Source organism: Podarcis pityusensis (genome assembly GCF_964106645.2).
Source record: "Podarcis pityusensis genome assembly, chromosome: 4".
NCBI classification, from domain to species: domain Eukaryota; kingdom Metazoa; phylum Chordata; class Lepidosauria; order Squamata; family Lacertidae; genus Podarcis; species Podarcis pityusensis.
Window position 1 is genome coordinate 5811563 of NC_138027.1, and position 16828 is coordinate 5828390.

General features: G+C 43.3%; 1 protein-coding gene across 4 annotated transcripts in view; it reads left to right on the plus strand.

Moving 5' to 3' along the window:
* Positions 1 to 1635: 1635 nt before the first annotated feature.
* The window catches only part of SLCO2B1 (solute carrier organic anion transporter family member 2B1), a 71563-nt gene continuing 56370 nt past the window's right edge, over positions 1636 to 16828 (plus strand). For 2 of the 4 annotated variants that reach the window (XM_081002114.1, XM_081002117.1), the window contains exons 1-2: positions 1636 to 1859; positions 3519 to 3842. The gene's annotated coding sequence lies outside the window, so the exon portion shown is untranslated. Of the gene's footprint in view, positions 1860 to 3518; positions 3843 to 6796; positions 6882 to 16828 lie in introns of all 4 variants that reach the window. The other 2 variants (XM_081002115.1, XM_081002116.1) reach the window with 2 other exon arrangements.

A 16828-nucleotide genomic window follows, 5' to 3' on the forward strand; every position in this document is an offset into this window, starting at 1 on the left:
TATAGGCGTATTCATAAAGCATCTCCGTGACCTAATGACACTTGCATCTCACACCAGGTCCTTAGTGCCACTTAGTGTTAAGTTCTGGGTCACCTCCCCCCTGTTTGGTTCTAGGACCTCACAGCTCAGATTTCCCCACATCATTGTGGTTAATGTTCAACTCAATGGATGACTTCTTCTCAGCACCAGCCAGTTCCTCTTGAGTCTCAAGCTTTGTAACTAGGGGAGACAAGTCAGTATTCAGTCCTAGCGTCCATCACAAACCCATCCCTAGATAATGATCCATTCACCCAGAACTGTGAGCCTCCTGCCTACCCAAATCTTCCAGTCTGACATATGGACATTATAATACAGACCTACCCTTCTAGGAATATGTTTGTGTGAAAAATACAAGAAGAAGATAATGTTTCTCAAAATATAGATTCTGTACCATGAAAAATAAATTTAAAAACATTATTTAAAAACAACAACAATAAGAAGAAGATATGGTGCATGAAGAACTTATAGATGCTAAGCAATTATGATAGATGCTGTCAAGCTCTACCAATATGTTGTATTTTACAGTAATTGCATTTTCATCCTGGCAGAGAAATGCTACTCATGCAAACGCAACTGAAATAGTGACGGCAGAATCTAAAACAGGGATCAGCAAACTTTTTCAGCAGGGGGCTGGTCCACTGTCCCTCAGACCTTGTGTGGGGCCAGACTATATTTTTTTTTTATGGGGGAATGAACGAATTCCTATGCCCCACAAATAACTCAGAGATGCATTTTAAATATGTTTGGCCCTCAGCTGGAACTCCCATTCTGGCTTTATCACACTTTCCCCCATTTCTCCGTAGTGCTGCTACTGTTTACTGAACCTGCCTGCTGTTTGCATATGTTTGCAGAGATGTTTTGATTCATTTTCAGGCCCACGGAGCTACACAGCCAACAGAGGCAGCCTGCGTATATTGTGCCGCTGCTGGCTTTCCCTGTTTCATAGCTGTTTTTTATTGCTCTCTGTCTCTCTTTCTCTTTATGTGTGGTGATTTTCTCTCTCTTTTATGGCCTCAGCTACTTCCTGAGCCCCACTACCTGTTCTTTATTTTCTGAATCTTATTTTTCTATCTCTTGCCTTTAACCTCTTTTCTATTCTTTCATCATCATCATCAACAACAACAGCAACATCATCTTTCTTTCTTTCCCCTTCTCTATTTCCCCCCTCCCTTTTTTGTGTTTCTATTGTATCTATGGCAAAGTCTTGATTTGGTTCATAAAGGGGTGGGGGGAGATATTAACGCTTTGTATTTTCCTTTGGGCTACTTTTAAAATGAGGCTGCATTTTAAATTGCATTTTAACCTGTATTTTAAATTGGTTTTTTTCCTTTTCCTATTATGTTTTTACTGTAATTTTGCTGGTGTTAGCCGCCCTGAGCCCGGCTCTGGCTGGGGCATACATAAAATTTATTTATTATTATTATTATTATTAGAATTTATTTTGGAAAATAAAGAACACATTGCAAATATAACAATGAATAAACCGACACTTGAATGAATAAACACACACACACCCCGGCCCACTGCGGCCTTCTCTGGCCCAGGCTCTGAGGCTCCGCCCCTTTCCCACATCTGGCCCCTCCCACAAGGAAACAATGGCTTGGCCTTCCTCTTGCTGACATGGCCGTCGCCCGCGGCAACCGGGCCGCAGCCGAGGGAGGTGAGGCAGCGCACCAGGCCGCAGCCTGAAGCAGGGGGGCTGGCGAGACCCTTTCCCGCCTCTCTTGCTCCCCTTCCTCTGCCCCCTCCGAGCCAGGATTTGTTCAGCAAAACAAAACAAAACAAAAAGAGAGAAAACAAGCCAGGAAAAGACCCTTGCGGTTGGTCTCCCTGAGGTGTTTCCACCCTTCATGCGCGCCTGTGGCTCGGACCCCCCTCACGGCTGCCCTTCTCGAGGGGGGCAGAGCAGCTCCCCCCTGCAATATTGCCCCCTTGCCCTCAAGCAGCTGGAGGATCTGCATCGGAAATGGGCCTTTTGTTGGAAAAGGACGCTTCCGACCTCACAGGCCGGGCACCTCTGTGCATATGCAGAGTTCCTGCCCTTCCCAGGAAGGCGGGGTGGCATGCATGCTTCTCTTGCTCTGGAAAGGCGCGTCGGGCAAAGCGCCACCTGCCATGTGCAGAGGGCCTTTTCCCTTGCGAGGAAATGCTCCTTGGAGGGGTGCCGTGGGGCGGCACGTCCCGGATTTCGCCCCCAGCCTGCCTGCCTAGGGTGATGGTCGCCTCCTCACAAGCACCCTGGGAGTAGCATGGGACATGTCAGGACGAAAGAGGAAGGCATAGGCACCACTTAGGGCCATTGGGCCCACCTGACAAAACATACCGTATTTTTCCGTTTATCACACGCCCCGATGTATAAGACGCCCCTTGTTTTTGGAGACTCCAAACTGAGAAAATGGGGGGAGACTATATCCGTCTATATCCGACTATATAAGACAACCCACAATACTGAATATAATTTTTAAAATAAAAAAAACAGTCTTATACATGGAAAAGCACGATACGTACGGTCTCTGGCAAAACGGTGGCGACGTTGTGTTGTTTAACTGTTTCCACCGATAATTTAATTGCTTTATTCGTTTATTGTAAACTACTTTGGTGGTTGCTGTTTCCTTACAATCAGGTGCATGTAAACTCTGTGAAGTAAATACATAATGAATACATTGTAAAGGGTAGAAAATGGAGGAAATCAGAGAACGCAGCCCCACAGAATCCCTGGAATGGAAGACAATGCCCCTTTGATGGAAAAGTCTTAATTATTATTGTGTCGTTGTGCAGCTCGCATTCATTTAGGTGGTGACTGCGAAAGAGAAAATTCCCATTTTTGGGTCACCGCTCTGTAATATTCCATAGGGTGTGGTACGCTGAATAGACTTTCCCACCACACATAATTTAAGTGATCATATAGGTCTATAGAAGGGTAGGCCTTTATTAGTTGCTTCTATATACAGTGGAAGTTGGTGTCTTTTCAAAAGCATTTAGACAGCAGCAGTTTATCAAAGGAAACCTAAGAAGTCCACTTTTTTTTTTTAATGAAGCTAGGCCAAAATTTCTCATTCAACTCCTAAAATTTCAAATTTGCAACATCTATAGTTCTAGAGCACAATCCACTAAAATATGAGATAATTAATTTTCCGCTAATGCCCCTTTACTATGGAATTCCCTTTCTCCTGCCCTGTGGGAAACAGCAGCCATCAGTTTCCCCAGATGTTTCATAAAAACATGCCTTTTTGCCCAGGCTTTCCCTGACCCATAATATTAATTTGTTTTTATATGCTTCATACTGCTATTTACTGGTTGAACGTTATATTTTTGTGTTAATTATATTCAATATTCATTACTGCTACCTTTATGCTGTATGCTTCTTGGAGATTTTTAAAATACTACATTTTAAAGCGTTGTAAAGCTTTGAAAAAAATATCATTAACAGGAACGTTGTGATCGCTAAAAATATTTTGCTTTTGTTTTCTTCTTTTCAGGGCCGTTCTGTCCCTTTTCCTCATCTCGGGACAAGAAAATATGTTGAATGATCAAGGTAGAACCCATGTCTGAAATTGGGACCGGCTGTTAGTGGAGAGCACTTTTCCTTTCCACCTCCACCCCCACATTGATTCAACCCACCCTTTTCCAGAATCCTTTCACCTGTAGACTGGAGTAATTCAGTTGAGTGTGCCAAGGAAGGACTTATGCCTTTGACGTTTGGAGTCAAAAAAGTTGCTCGAGGACACTTGCCACAAGGACATGCCTCATCATCCAAGTGTAGACATAAGTAGTGGCGACACCTGAGGAGGAAGCAGCTACTGGTAGGTGCAAACCTTCATCGAGTTATGAATGCTGGGGAGGCTTTCCTATGTGTCTACCTTCAGCAAAAGTGAGTAAGGGTCTGTTGAGAAAGGAGGGCAGGGTTGCCTGGCCTCTCAGGGGGTGCAGCCTTTGAGACAAAGGCAAGTGCACATTGAGATGGTGGCAGGTATGGATCCAGGTTGGAGAACCTGTGACACTCTCTGGAGTCTGGAGTGTCTGGAGGATGGGTGGCGGCTAACAAATTGAGGTTGAATCCTGACAAGACAGAAGTACTGTTTTGGGGGGACAGGAGGCGGGCAGGTGTGGAGGAATTCCTGGTCCTGAATGGGGTAACTGTGCCCCTGAAGGACCAGGTGCGCAGCCTGGGAGTCATTTCGGACTCACCGCTGTCCATGGAGGCACAGGTCAATTCTGTGTCCAGAGCAGCTGTCTACCAGCTCCATCTGCTCCATAGGCTGAGACCCTTCCTGACCGCAGACTGTCTTGCCAGAGTGGTGCATGCTCTAGGTATCTCTCGCTTGGACTACAGTGGTGCCTCGCAAGACGAAATTAATCTGTTCCGCGAGTCTCTTCGTCTAGCGGTTTTTTCGTCTTGCGAAGCAACCCTATTAGCGGCTTAGCGGATTAGCGCTATTAGCGGTTTAGCGGCTATTAAAGGCTTAGCGGCTTAGCGGCTAAAAGGCTACTAGCGGCTTAGCGGCTTAGAAAAAGGGGGGGAAAGCGAAAAAAATCTCAAGACTCGCAAGACATTTTCGTCTTGCGAAGCAAGACCATAGGGAAATTCGTCCTGCGAAGCGCATCGAAAAACGGAAAACCCTTTCGTCTAGCGGATTTTTCGTCTTGCGAGGCATTCGTCTTGCGGGGCACCACTGTACTGCAATGCGCTCTATGTGGGGCTACCTTTGAAGGTGACCCGGAAACTACAACTAATCCAGAATGCGGCAGCTAGACTGGTGACTGGGAGCAGATGCCGAGACCACATAACACTGGTCTTGAAAGACCTATGCTGGCTCCCAGTATGTTTCCAAGCACAATTCAAAGTGTTGGTGCTGACCTTGAAAGCCCTAAATGGCCTCGGTCCAGTATACCTGAAGGAGCGTCTCCGCCCACATCGTTTTGCCCGGACACTGAGGTCCAGTGCCGAGGGCCTTCTGGCAGTTCCCTTCCTGCAAGAAAGTTACAAGGAACCAGGCAGAGGGCCTTCTGGGTAGTGGTGCCCGTCCTGTGGAACGCCCTCCCGTCAGATGTCAAGGAAATAAACAACTACCTGACTTTTAGAAGACATCTGAAGGCAGCCCTGTTTAGGGAAGCTTTTAATGTTTAATAGACTATTGTATTTTAATATTTTGTTGGAAGCCGCCCAGAGTGGCTGGAGAAACCCAGCCAGATGGGCAGGTTATAAATAAATAATTAGATCAGGGGTCAGCAAACTTTTTCAGCAGGGGGCCGGTCCACTGTCCCTCAGACCTTGTGGGGGCCGGACTATATTTTTTTTTGGGGGGGGGGAATGATGCAAGAGCACCATGAGCCCCGGTGGCTGCTTACCTGTGTCTTGCGAGCGGCAGGGGCTGGGGGGTGGGCGGTAGAGGGGCGATGAGTGGCGCACAAAACGGCTGTGGAGAGGGGCTGCTTAAAATGGTGGCCGCTCGAGCTCTGATGCTGCGGGTACCAACAAAGCCCAGCCTCCTTCCTCCTCTAGGCAGGGTGGGGAGAAGCCGGGAGGGAGGAGGTGCCGCCGCCGTGTGAGAGAGAGGGTAAGAAGGCGCGTGCTGGCGATCCATGCGGTGATTCCCGGACTGTCCACAGGTCGGATCCAGAAGGCAATTGGGCCTGATCCAGCCCACGGGCCTTAGTTTGCCAACCCATGCTCTAGATGTTGCTTCACTCCAACTCCCATCAGCTCCAGCCTACATGGCCAGTGGTCAGGGATGATGGGAGTTGTAGTCCAACATTGTTGAGAGCCAGGGATTCCCCATCTCTGGTGTAGATCCCCAAATGGCTAGTGTTCTGCCTCAGTTTGAGCAAGATGGTACTACTGTAGTGGAGGAGCTTCTGTGACATTGTGAGCTGGGGAAAAAATTGAAAGCCCATTTTGTGCCTAAATGTCTGGTGTATAATGCTCTAGGAGATGTACTGTTGGATATGTGCTGGGCCACAATGTATGGGTGGCCAGTAAAATGTAATTTTCCCCCTTTTTTGCTGAATGATACTGATAAGATGGTGACCTATAAAGCAGAGTTATTCTGAACAGATGAAGCCATGATTTAAGCGCAAGTTTAATGAGAATAATGAGATATTAGACTGGATTAGGAGATGGTCAGCTTCTCCTGCTGTGCAGTAAACAAAAATCACTTGAGTTAAGTGAGATGTACACCCAAGTCAGCATGTATGGGACTGCAGTCTGAAGGACCTTCTTTTATATAAGCGTACACAAACACATACAATGTTTTCATATTTATAAGTTAACTTTCTTATCCATTTCATTTGTGAATCATTTACCATGAAACATCCTGAAGTGCTTAATAAGAAAAAAAACATTTTCCCATCCTGGAATCTGAAAACTCCAGTTAAAAGGCTTGTTGAACAATTACCTTAACTAATTCTAATTTACTCCATATAATATATCTACCATTGTCATTTGCCCATTCTTCATTTTTCAGCAGTGAGAAAACTCTTACTTCTAAATTAAGGGCAATACCCAATGTTATACACAACTCTTTATTTGATACATGAGATATATATTTTCAGGACCCATTGTTAGTTTTTAAACGGTTTTTAACATTGCATTTTAAATTGTTGTGACCTCTTCGGGGACCTCACAGTGAAGGTCTATTGGTAAATAAATAAATATATAATCAGAGTCGACAAGTGAAATTTAATGTTGACTAAAGTGTACTGAATTCAGTGGGTCTCAGTTCTGAGTATGACTTAGCTGGCTTTCATCCTAAATCAGGAGTGGGAAACAATTGACCATCCAGATGTTGCTGGACTCCAACTCCCATCAGCCCCAACCAGCATGTCTAATGGTCAGAGATGATGTGAGTTTTAGTTTTACTCTCTTAAATGTACAAATTCTGTAAGTCTGGATATCATAGCAACATACCATTTTGGTTAAATCACTCATTTTCAGTGAGCGTGATCAGTATTTTTGCTGCTATTATTAATTTGCCAATTCAAATAGAATGTTCTAATTGTATTTCAGTTTTCAGATAACCTAAGCTACGTATAATGAGTTTAGTGTTATGGAGCAGCAAACCATATTTGCTATATTTTTTACAATTTCTTTTCAATAACTTCTGACAACCTACTTATGTTCCACCATACCTCCAACACCTACTGCTTACATTAGGATAAATATTTGCTAACTGTTGTGGAGTTAAACGACATATATCATCCTTCAAATCCCATTGATTTCAGTGGGAGTGTTAAACACCTGCTTAAATTTTCCTCAGCAAGACCTGGCAACAGTTAATTTTAGATGGATCATACTCATTGTATCTTGGTCTCATATGCTGTGGACTATACTATTACATATATTATATTGATCTACTGTATATAAAAATGCAGCAACACGGATCGTGGACACAGCTCAGCAAGCATTAGGCATGCCTAAGCAGTACAAAGTACTAGAATGAGACTTAGCTACTGCTAATTTCTGTTGGAATGTGATATATCGGCTTGCCATTTTAAGGCATGGTCCAGCAGAGGGACCCAAGAACTGTCAATGACTGAGCTCAGAACAAGTTTGTTATAGAAAGTGCTAGTGAAAGGCTGTTTGTTTCACACTTTAGTTAGCCCTGGGCAAGGAGGGACTCACTGAGTTAAAGGGCCAGATGGTTAAATGCACCATTCTGTTGGACATGCAGGTTCTTACAAATGCAAATAGCATCAGCAGGAAAAGGGGGCTGATTATGACTGGGATCAGGATGAGGTGGGGGGGAAATTTAACCATTTCCTCCTTGCTGTTTGCATTGGGAGGAACATCCCCATTTGTACCAATAGGGTACCCCCCCAGCCAATCCCCATCCGCACGAATACCAGCTTCCATACCCTCCAACGGGAGGGACCCCCCAAGGAAAAGCGGGACATTTGGGGATCAAATCAGAAACCGGGTCAGTTTCTGTAAATCCGGGACTGTCCCTAGAAAATAGGGACACTTGGAGGGTCTGGAATCCCCATGGGCCTAGAGGCTTGGAATTCATGCTGCAGGAAGTTTAGGATCAGAGTTGTAAGAGACCAGCATGCTCTTCTGAGATCTGGGAGCGCCTCAAGGAGTGTGGGCTACCTTTACACTCTGAGTAACTTACAAGGGAACTGTCTGGGTAACGCGGGGTGTGTTGGTCTCAGAGTTCCTGGGTTTTAGGAAGTTTGGGGGTGTCTGCTAGGGCAAAGCGAGCCCTGCTTCCCCCAGCAATTGGTGTAGGGTGGACTGAGGAGTGCTGAATGCACTGGAAAAAACTTGTGAAATGCCATGTCTCCCCTGACTACCTCCCCCCAAAATTATCCATCTCTTTTGTTTAGTGTTTTCATCAGAACAATGTGAATAGTACCAGAAGGCTGGTTTTAAAGCATTTAATTGCAGAATATAATTTTAAGATAATTTGCATATATATAAGGCAATAATAAAAGAGGAGTTAATCCCTTTTTCATTATTTCTCAGATTTAAAACCTCCAATAAGAACAAAATCCAATCACATTTTTGACAATCAAACGAGCAGTATTACAAATGCAAAGATATAATCTACATCTGTATCATGGGCATATTGGAGAATAAGATTCTATCACATTGCATTCTACAATCAATTGGAAATTGGCTAGCAGCAATAATTTTACTTGAGTTTTTAACAAAATAGTGCAGAAGGTTTGCTTTAGAGTGTTTAAAATAGAATATATAAGCAGAACCTTCAACATGGACCACCTGATAGAATGACAAAAAGTGAGATTAAAGAAAGATCACACCTCTCCTAAAACAATGGCTGAATACTAGGGATGTAAGAAGGTAGTGATATTTGTCAAAATCAGCACTGTTTTCTTTCTGCTACAGTTCCATTTTTGTCAAATACTATTAGAGCGACTGATTTCCATTCTTGACCACGGATAAACAGATGAATTGCAGCAGTTTCCTCTTCCTTTTCATTGGAATTCTCCAACAACTTTAACAAATGCAAAACATCTTTATGTTGTTGTAAACCACTGTGATATGTTTCTATGGTACAGCAGTATATAAATATCTTTACAAATAAATAAATATAAATAAAAAACTTGATTTTGCAAGAGACCTCCACAGGCCACCCAGACCCTAGTTTCATAGAATGGAGCAGCTACATGTTTTGGCCTGCATTGATTCTGTTTGCAGCAACTTGACTGATTCCTAGTTCTTATATGACAGACACTAAAGACTAAGCACATATTAGTCATTGTTTGGCAAAGAGCCTCTTCAGTGTTATACTATTCATATGGATTGTGTACAATAATGGCACCAGAAAGAAATTTCTTGGGGGGGGGCACAGAAGGGGCAGAGCATATTTATAGGTGGGTGAGTTGTATCAAAAAATTTAGGATCGCTGAAAGAAAAATAGCAGTATATGTTCATGACAGGGGTTCAGCAATGGAGGGTAAGTTGGGGAAGCAGCTTCTGGTTTGGGGAAGGCGGTTGCCCCCCCTCTGCCCCCCCTCTGGAGCTACCCACGAGTGTCTGCATGAATAAATGCTTTCCATAGTGCCCATTTGATCACAATCAGCTTGTATTTCCAAGTCAGTGCACTTTTTGGACTGCCACTGCAGCAGCAACCTGCTACTGTGCACACAATCACTCCGTCCCTGGATTTTAATTATGGCACCAACACTGTTGGACAAATCCACAGCACTAAGAGACAACCAATTTGCAGAGTTGTTTCCTGCCAGGATGCCCAGTTGAGGCAACTGAAACAAACATGTTTTGAAACAAATGTTCCAATTGCAAAATGTTTACAGCTGCAATTGTTTCCTTAATGTAGTAGGAGGACAGCAGGCTCTCTGGTGCCAAATTGTTCAATTAAAAATAGTTGAGAGTTGTTAATGGTCTCTCTCAAGTTTGATGATAGTCTCAGATCTGGTGATGTAGTAAATAATGAGGACAGAGGCTGAATGCAATGCTTACCTAGGCCTAGGCACTCTTGCTCCAAAACATTTAAATACTGCTGTTGTAAAAGTAAAATACATATGGAACCTTCAGATTCAGTATGCCACTTACAATTTATTCAGAAAATGTATATACTGCTTAACAAAAATCTGCAGCTGATTTACAGAAAAAGAATCAAAGTACAATAAGATATGAACAAAGTATTAATTGTATTCTGAATATGGGCAGCCCCATATAGAGCACATGACAGTAATCTAAATACCAGTTGCTGGAGAGCATTGATGGGATGGTGTTATGGCTTCAAGCCCTGATTACCATACTGGCCTGAATATAAGCCTCACTTTCCCCCCCAAATTCCAACCGTGAAAAGTTAAAGTGCGGCTTAAATTCGCAACCTTACATAAAGTGGCTTTTATGATATCACTGCTGAAATAGACATACAGTAAAACGGAACGGGTGTGAGTACCTGCAGAATTTTAAGGGAGCGGCTTATATTCGGGTATTGTCTTTTTTTCTCTCCCCCCCTTGAATTTTAAAGGTGCAGCTTATATACGTGCCAATACGGTATGTGTTTCCGAGCCATCAGCTTGGCCATTGTACAAAACAGAATGCTGGACAGGATAGCTCAGCCGCTAGAGCATAAGACTCTTCATCTCTCTGTTGTGGGTTCGAGCCCCAAGTTGGTTAAAAACTTCCTGAATTGCAGGGGGTTGGACTAGTTGACTCCCATGGTCCCTTACAACTCTACAATTCTACGATTCTAGGTGTAAGTAGGTGAACCCTCATTTGTATTCAGCAGGGCTCTTTGTATGACACAGAGACATCTCTAAAAGCATATTTCCATAATGTAAAAGGTAAAGGTAAAGGACCCCTGGATGGTTAAGTCCAGTCAAAGGCGACTATGGGGTTGTGGTGCTCATCTCACTTTCTGGGTCATGTGGCCAGTAGAACTAAACTGCTTCTGCCGCAACAGAACACCGTGACGGAAACCAGAGTGCATGGAAACACCTTTTACTTTCCCACCACAGCGGTACCTATTAATCTACTTGCACTAGTGTGCTTTCGAACTGCTAGGTTGGCAGAAGCTGGGACAGAGTTCACCTCATAGCACGGATTCAAGCTGCCAACCTTGCAATCGGCAAGCGTAGGAGGCTCATTTCCATACATCAACCCTAACACAATTAAACTAAAAATATTAAAATTGAATAAGCCAGCTAGCATGCCGCTATAATCCATTTCAATTTATAGTACAGTGCAACATTAAGGGCTCATTACAGCAGCTAACGTCCCATTAACAGAACATTGTTCAATGCAAATGTTTGTGTGGGCAGAGCATTGAAAAGCAAGGACAGCAAGTAATACTTGGCCGGCTTTTTTATATTAATGAAAATGAGCACCTGCAAGCTGCCTTGGAGGACCTTGATAGTCAGAAATACTTTAAGTAACTTAGCCCACATTTGAGGAAGGACTCTAAAGGTTACAGTTGAAAAGGCCTCGATGCTCATCCTCATTGACACCGCCTTCCTTGGAGTCACCTTTTGGAGCAGGGCTATTGAGCAGGAGAAGCTCTTCTATAAAGTTGGCAGGGCTGAAAGCAGGCTCTGAGGGATTAAATCCAAGAACGTGTGGAATTTTTCTCAGAAATGTTGCTTGCTTTTTTAAAAACTCTGTATCCCTGCTAGAAATATTTTTGACGTCTTTCCCAGACAGGAGGGTTCCAAGTCAACTCAATATTTATGTTTGTGGGCAGCTCTAGTCCCAGATTATTGTTATTTTTGGTTGGGGGGGGTGTCATTGCAACAAATAAACATTGTCTTCTTTTATAAACTTTACCAACTTAACAAAGCTATTCCCATACAATCCAACATTTCTCCAATGAAAATAGGGACATCCTATTCCATCATCATCATCATCATAATTTTATTTTACCCCACCTTTCTGACTAGGTTGCCCCAGTCACTCTGGGCAGCTTCCAACATATATACAAACATAATAAAACATTTAAGATTACAATAACTTCCCTATACAGGGCTGCCTTCAGATGTCTTCTAAAGGTTGTACAGTTACTTATCTCCTTGGCTTGGGGATCGCATAACTACATACCCTCCAACATTTCTCTGATGAAAATAGGGATGTCCTAAGGAAAAGCAGGACATTCCAGGGTCAAATCAGAAACCAGGATTGCTTCTGTATATCTGGAACTGTCCCTGGAAAATAGCAACACTTGCAGGGTCTATATTCCATGCTCGGTCCTGGTTTGTTCTAGTTTCATTACCTTTACACTACAACTCTTATTTGTTTCCAGGCCCTGTCAGCCCCACTTCCTGATGATCTCTCCACACCCTCTTGGCCATTTTGGGAACTGAGCCTGACTCAGCTATGTCTCATCGTTTGATTATCTATGAAGGATAGATCTACCATTAAGCCCTGACAGATATTCCTGTATCTCTGAAAAATAATGGTTATTAAAGAGCAAATGATGGGGAAGGGATGTTGTCTTCATGCTCTGCACATGGGCTTCCCATTGGGGCATCATCCAGTTGGCTGCTGCAGAAAAGAGGATGCTGCTGGTCTAGACAGGCCTTTGATCTGATTCAGGAGGGCTCGGGTTGTTAGATGCCTTGGCCCAAGCAAACAGTGAAAGGCTAGGATACATTCAATGGGTGAAACTGCAACAAAACAGTTTTGTTTTGTGTGTTTTTTTGGAAAAAAGACAGTTTGCTAAGTTGTTATGTAAATTAGCATTGAAGCAATGTATTCATTATTGCCATAGAGTTAGAACTTATGTGTTCGCATAGGAAAAGTAAAGTGCTCTGTATTTGTCGGTCTTTCCAAAGTTGGGGGAAATTTATGGTGTGATCATCTAATTTCAGCTGAGCTTTTATCATTAGTTCTCAGATGATTTCCAGCCAGTATTATAAATCAGATGGAGATTAATGAAGAGAGGAGTAATAAGAGAGCAATTTAATATGGTTGCATGAATTATACATGTATAACTTTAAACCCAGAGTTCATAAAAATTACATCAGACACCTTAATGGTTGAAATATATCTCAATTCCCAGCTTGTAACTAGAATGACTTGTGAGAGGTGCAGGTGGAAGATGGTACATGACAGAACAAAATGTCATGCCCCCTTTCTGCACTGAAAAACAGCTCTGATATGTGCAGAATGGCTTCTAGGCCACAGGGTGTGACTTCACTGCTACTTCTCCTCGGATGTATTATTCTTTATAGTTTTCCCTGTAGAATGACCTGCTTTATATTGGTCTCCAGACATTTCACCCCATATTGCCATGTGCTCTGGGTGCATGATAAATGGCTCTACAGAGCAGCCAACTCTCTAAAGATGCACGGTTTTAATGGAAATGTTACGCTGTAATGGAAGGAACAGGTAACTGAGAATAATCACAATCTTGCTAGTCTATAATAAGTAGTCATAATGAAGAATCACTTCTGATGCTGTCAAGAGACCTACTTTTCTTCTTCTTTTTGACCTAATTTATAATGCAAAACTTTCTGTTGGAAGTTCTTGTGCAAGCATAGGCAAACTCTTAGGGGCCAAGGCACTTTCACACACACACCATGGTTTTTTTTGGGGGGGGGGGATGGGCCCCCTCAATGTTCAGAGGGTGTTCAGCTCTGCCCCCTGGTTCCTCACCATGTCAGGTTGTTGCGTTTTGGCCCCCTCAATCATCTTGAGATGTTGGCGCCTCTGTGTGGAGGATAATGTTGTGGCCCCAATAATATGGGAGTTATTGTGCCCCTTATCTCAACTTCAGGAAATAATTGCTCTGTTTCAATCAACGCAGCCTAAGGATGTAGGTAAAGTGCTTGTGTTCTCATTGCCCATTTTGTCTATTTACATCTTGTGGGAAGGCATTGACGGCGTGTGTCCGGGAGATTATTAATACCACTTTAAGGAAGGGAGTGTTCCCATGTGCCTTGAAGAAGGCAGTTGTGCAACCGTTCCTTAAGAAATCTTCTCTGGATCCAGTAGATTGCTCAGCCCAAAATATCTCCTCTTTGGACAAGGTGGTCTAGATGGTGGTAGCAGCTCAAGTCCAAACACTCTTGAATGAAGCAGATTATCTGAGCCCATTTGCTGTAGGTTCCCCCCTGGCATCTCTCAACTGAAAAGTTGTAAATGTGACTCCTGGTCTTTAGGTGGCAGCATTCGCGAAAATAAAAACCGAGGAGCGCTCTCTGAGCCTGCAGTTCTTTTTCCTGCAACATTTTTTGTTTAATTTTTTTTTCTCCTGGCAGAAGCACTGCTCTTCATTTCAACTCATTGTTTCCTGTTTTGATTTAGGAGGCTTCCCTTTTGTTTTTGGTGCAGTTTGTAACACTCGCCCTCTGGTGAATTCATTATCACTTTTGTGACCTTTCCCAAAATGCTTTATCCTATATATCTCTGTCCTTCCTGGCCCATCAAATAAGGTTGCACAATCTCTCCCTAAGCAGACTGCAGGAAGCAGCACAGAAAAATAATGAGAAAATATAGTGGATGGTCATTGAAATCTTACATAGGCTGATGGGAAGCACTGCACCTGCAGGAATCCCAGGTGGAATGATGTGCCTGCCAGCCATATTTTAATCATTTAGTTTGGTTGGAGAACATTAATGTAAATTTCTCCCAGTCAAGTGCAAATTCTAGTGATGAACCACAGCAGATACAACCACAGCGTTGCATTCAATGTCTTTTAGTGTTTCTATTGTACTCTACTCGTAGCCTGTGGGCGAGATTGCTTGGGAGGATTGATTTGCTATTATAACTTTGTTTTTATAGCCTCTTAAAGCATTGTTCTGCTCTGCTATTCAGTATGAGGTTTTGCAGCAAATTGCACAGGCAAGTCCAACAAACCTAACTTGTCCTAGTACGTGTAGCTTAGCGCCTCAGCAGAGGTTGAGACAGGCAAGCAGTTGCTTTCCTGGAAGGAAGGATTTGTTCTCTTTTTCAAACAGGATTTCCCCTTTTCTCACTTGGAACTGGGTGGAATTACCTGTCAGGATCAGCTGAGACACAAACTGGGGGCCTCCTGGTCTGTGTGTGGATGCCACTTGTCAACAATTTATCAGATTTGTTACCTCAGTTGCCAGGAAGCAACTGCTTATGGGTTTGTCCTTCTTATCGGTTTGCCAAGGGCATCTGCCTGACTACCATGAGAAACAGAATACTGGACTGATCCTGCATGGCTTTGGTTATGTTTCTGTGGGTGACCATTCATGGCAATGTTCTCATGGAGAAGCTGCTAAAATGTGGACTGGACGATGTAGCTGTTAGGTGCATTTGTAGCTGGTTATCTGACCAAACCCCCAAAGTGCTCATGAATGGTTCCTCATCATCCTAGAAAAAAGTAGCAAGTGGGGTGGTGCAAGGTTCTGTCCTGTGCCCGTTGTTGTTCAACGTCTTTATAAATGACTTGGATGAAGGAATTGAGTGGATGCTCATCAAATCTGTGGATGGTAAAAAAGGTACAAAGGTAAAGGACCCCTGGATGGTTAAGTCCAATCAAAGGCGACTATGGGGTATGGCGCTCATCCCGTTTTCAGACCGAGGGAGCCAGTGTTTGTCCACAGACAGCTTTCTTAGTCATGTGGCCAGCATGACTAAACCGTTATTGGCGCATGGAGGACCATGACGAGTGCCAGAGCACACGGAAAGAAGACAGAATTGGGATCCAAGATGACCTGAACAAATTGGAGAATTGGGCCCAAACTAACAAAATGAATTTCAATAGGGATAGAAACATCATAGCCAGACACTGGAGAGACCTGTCAGCAGTAAGCATGTATCAATGATATCAAACAGTATAGGAAACAGCCTTATTAGAAAAACTAACCAATAAACTGAATGTGACACGGAGACAAATAGAAGAAGACGTCTTCACATTCACAGCCCAACAAGACAACGACAAGAATCTGCCAACAGCATATGAATCAATATGACTAACCTGATACAAAAATACCCACCCACCCCACTCACACATGGAAACAAAGTTCACCACAGCCAATCACAAACAAACAACCACACCCTAGGCCAACCCCAACCGCTCTCACCACCAAAGTAACACAAGTGAATAGTAGAGAGAACCTGCACAAGTGACGTTGACACAAAACCCCACACATACATTAAGTAGAATAGAAGCTTTGCCACCCAACCCCAACCCCACTCACCATGCCCCCTCCACCTTTCTCCCTTTTCTTCCTAAAGTAACACTAATGTCTCAAGAAATGAAACTGATCTGTAGAAAATGTAACTTGAAAAAAGAGACATTGCACATACTTTTGTAAACCAAGAAACCTTTAATAAAAAATATGTTTGAAGCTGGAAAAAAATAGGGACAAATGTAAGGTTCTGCATTTAGGCAGGAATAACCAGATGCACAAATATAAGCTGGGGGGCAGGCACCTGGTATCAGCACATGTGAAAAGGATCAAGGGGTCTTAGTAGACCACAGGCTTAACATGAGTCAACAGTGTGACGCAGCATCAAAAAGAAAGAAAGAAAAACTAAGACTATTCTAGGCTGTATCAACAGAAGTACTGTGTCCCTATCAAGGGAAGTAATAGTACCACTCTAGTCCGCCTTGGTCAGACCACACCTGGAATACTGTGTCCAGTTCTGGGTGCTACAATTTAAGAAGAATATTGACAAGCTGGAACGTGTGTAGAGGACAGGGACCAAGACAATCAATGAGGAACGACAATCTGGAAACCAAGCCTTATGAGGAACAGTTGAGGGAGCTGGGTATGTTTAGCCTGGAAAAGAGACTGAGAGGAGATATGATAGCCATCTTCAAATATCCTAAGGGCTGTTACATGGAAGATTATACCCTTTCTCCCTTTCTAAAATGGCACAGAC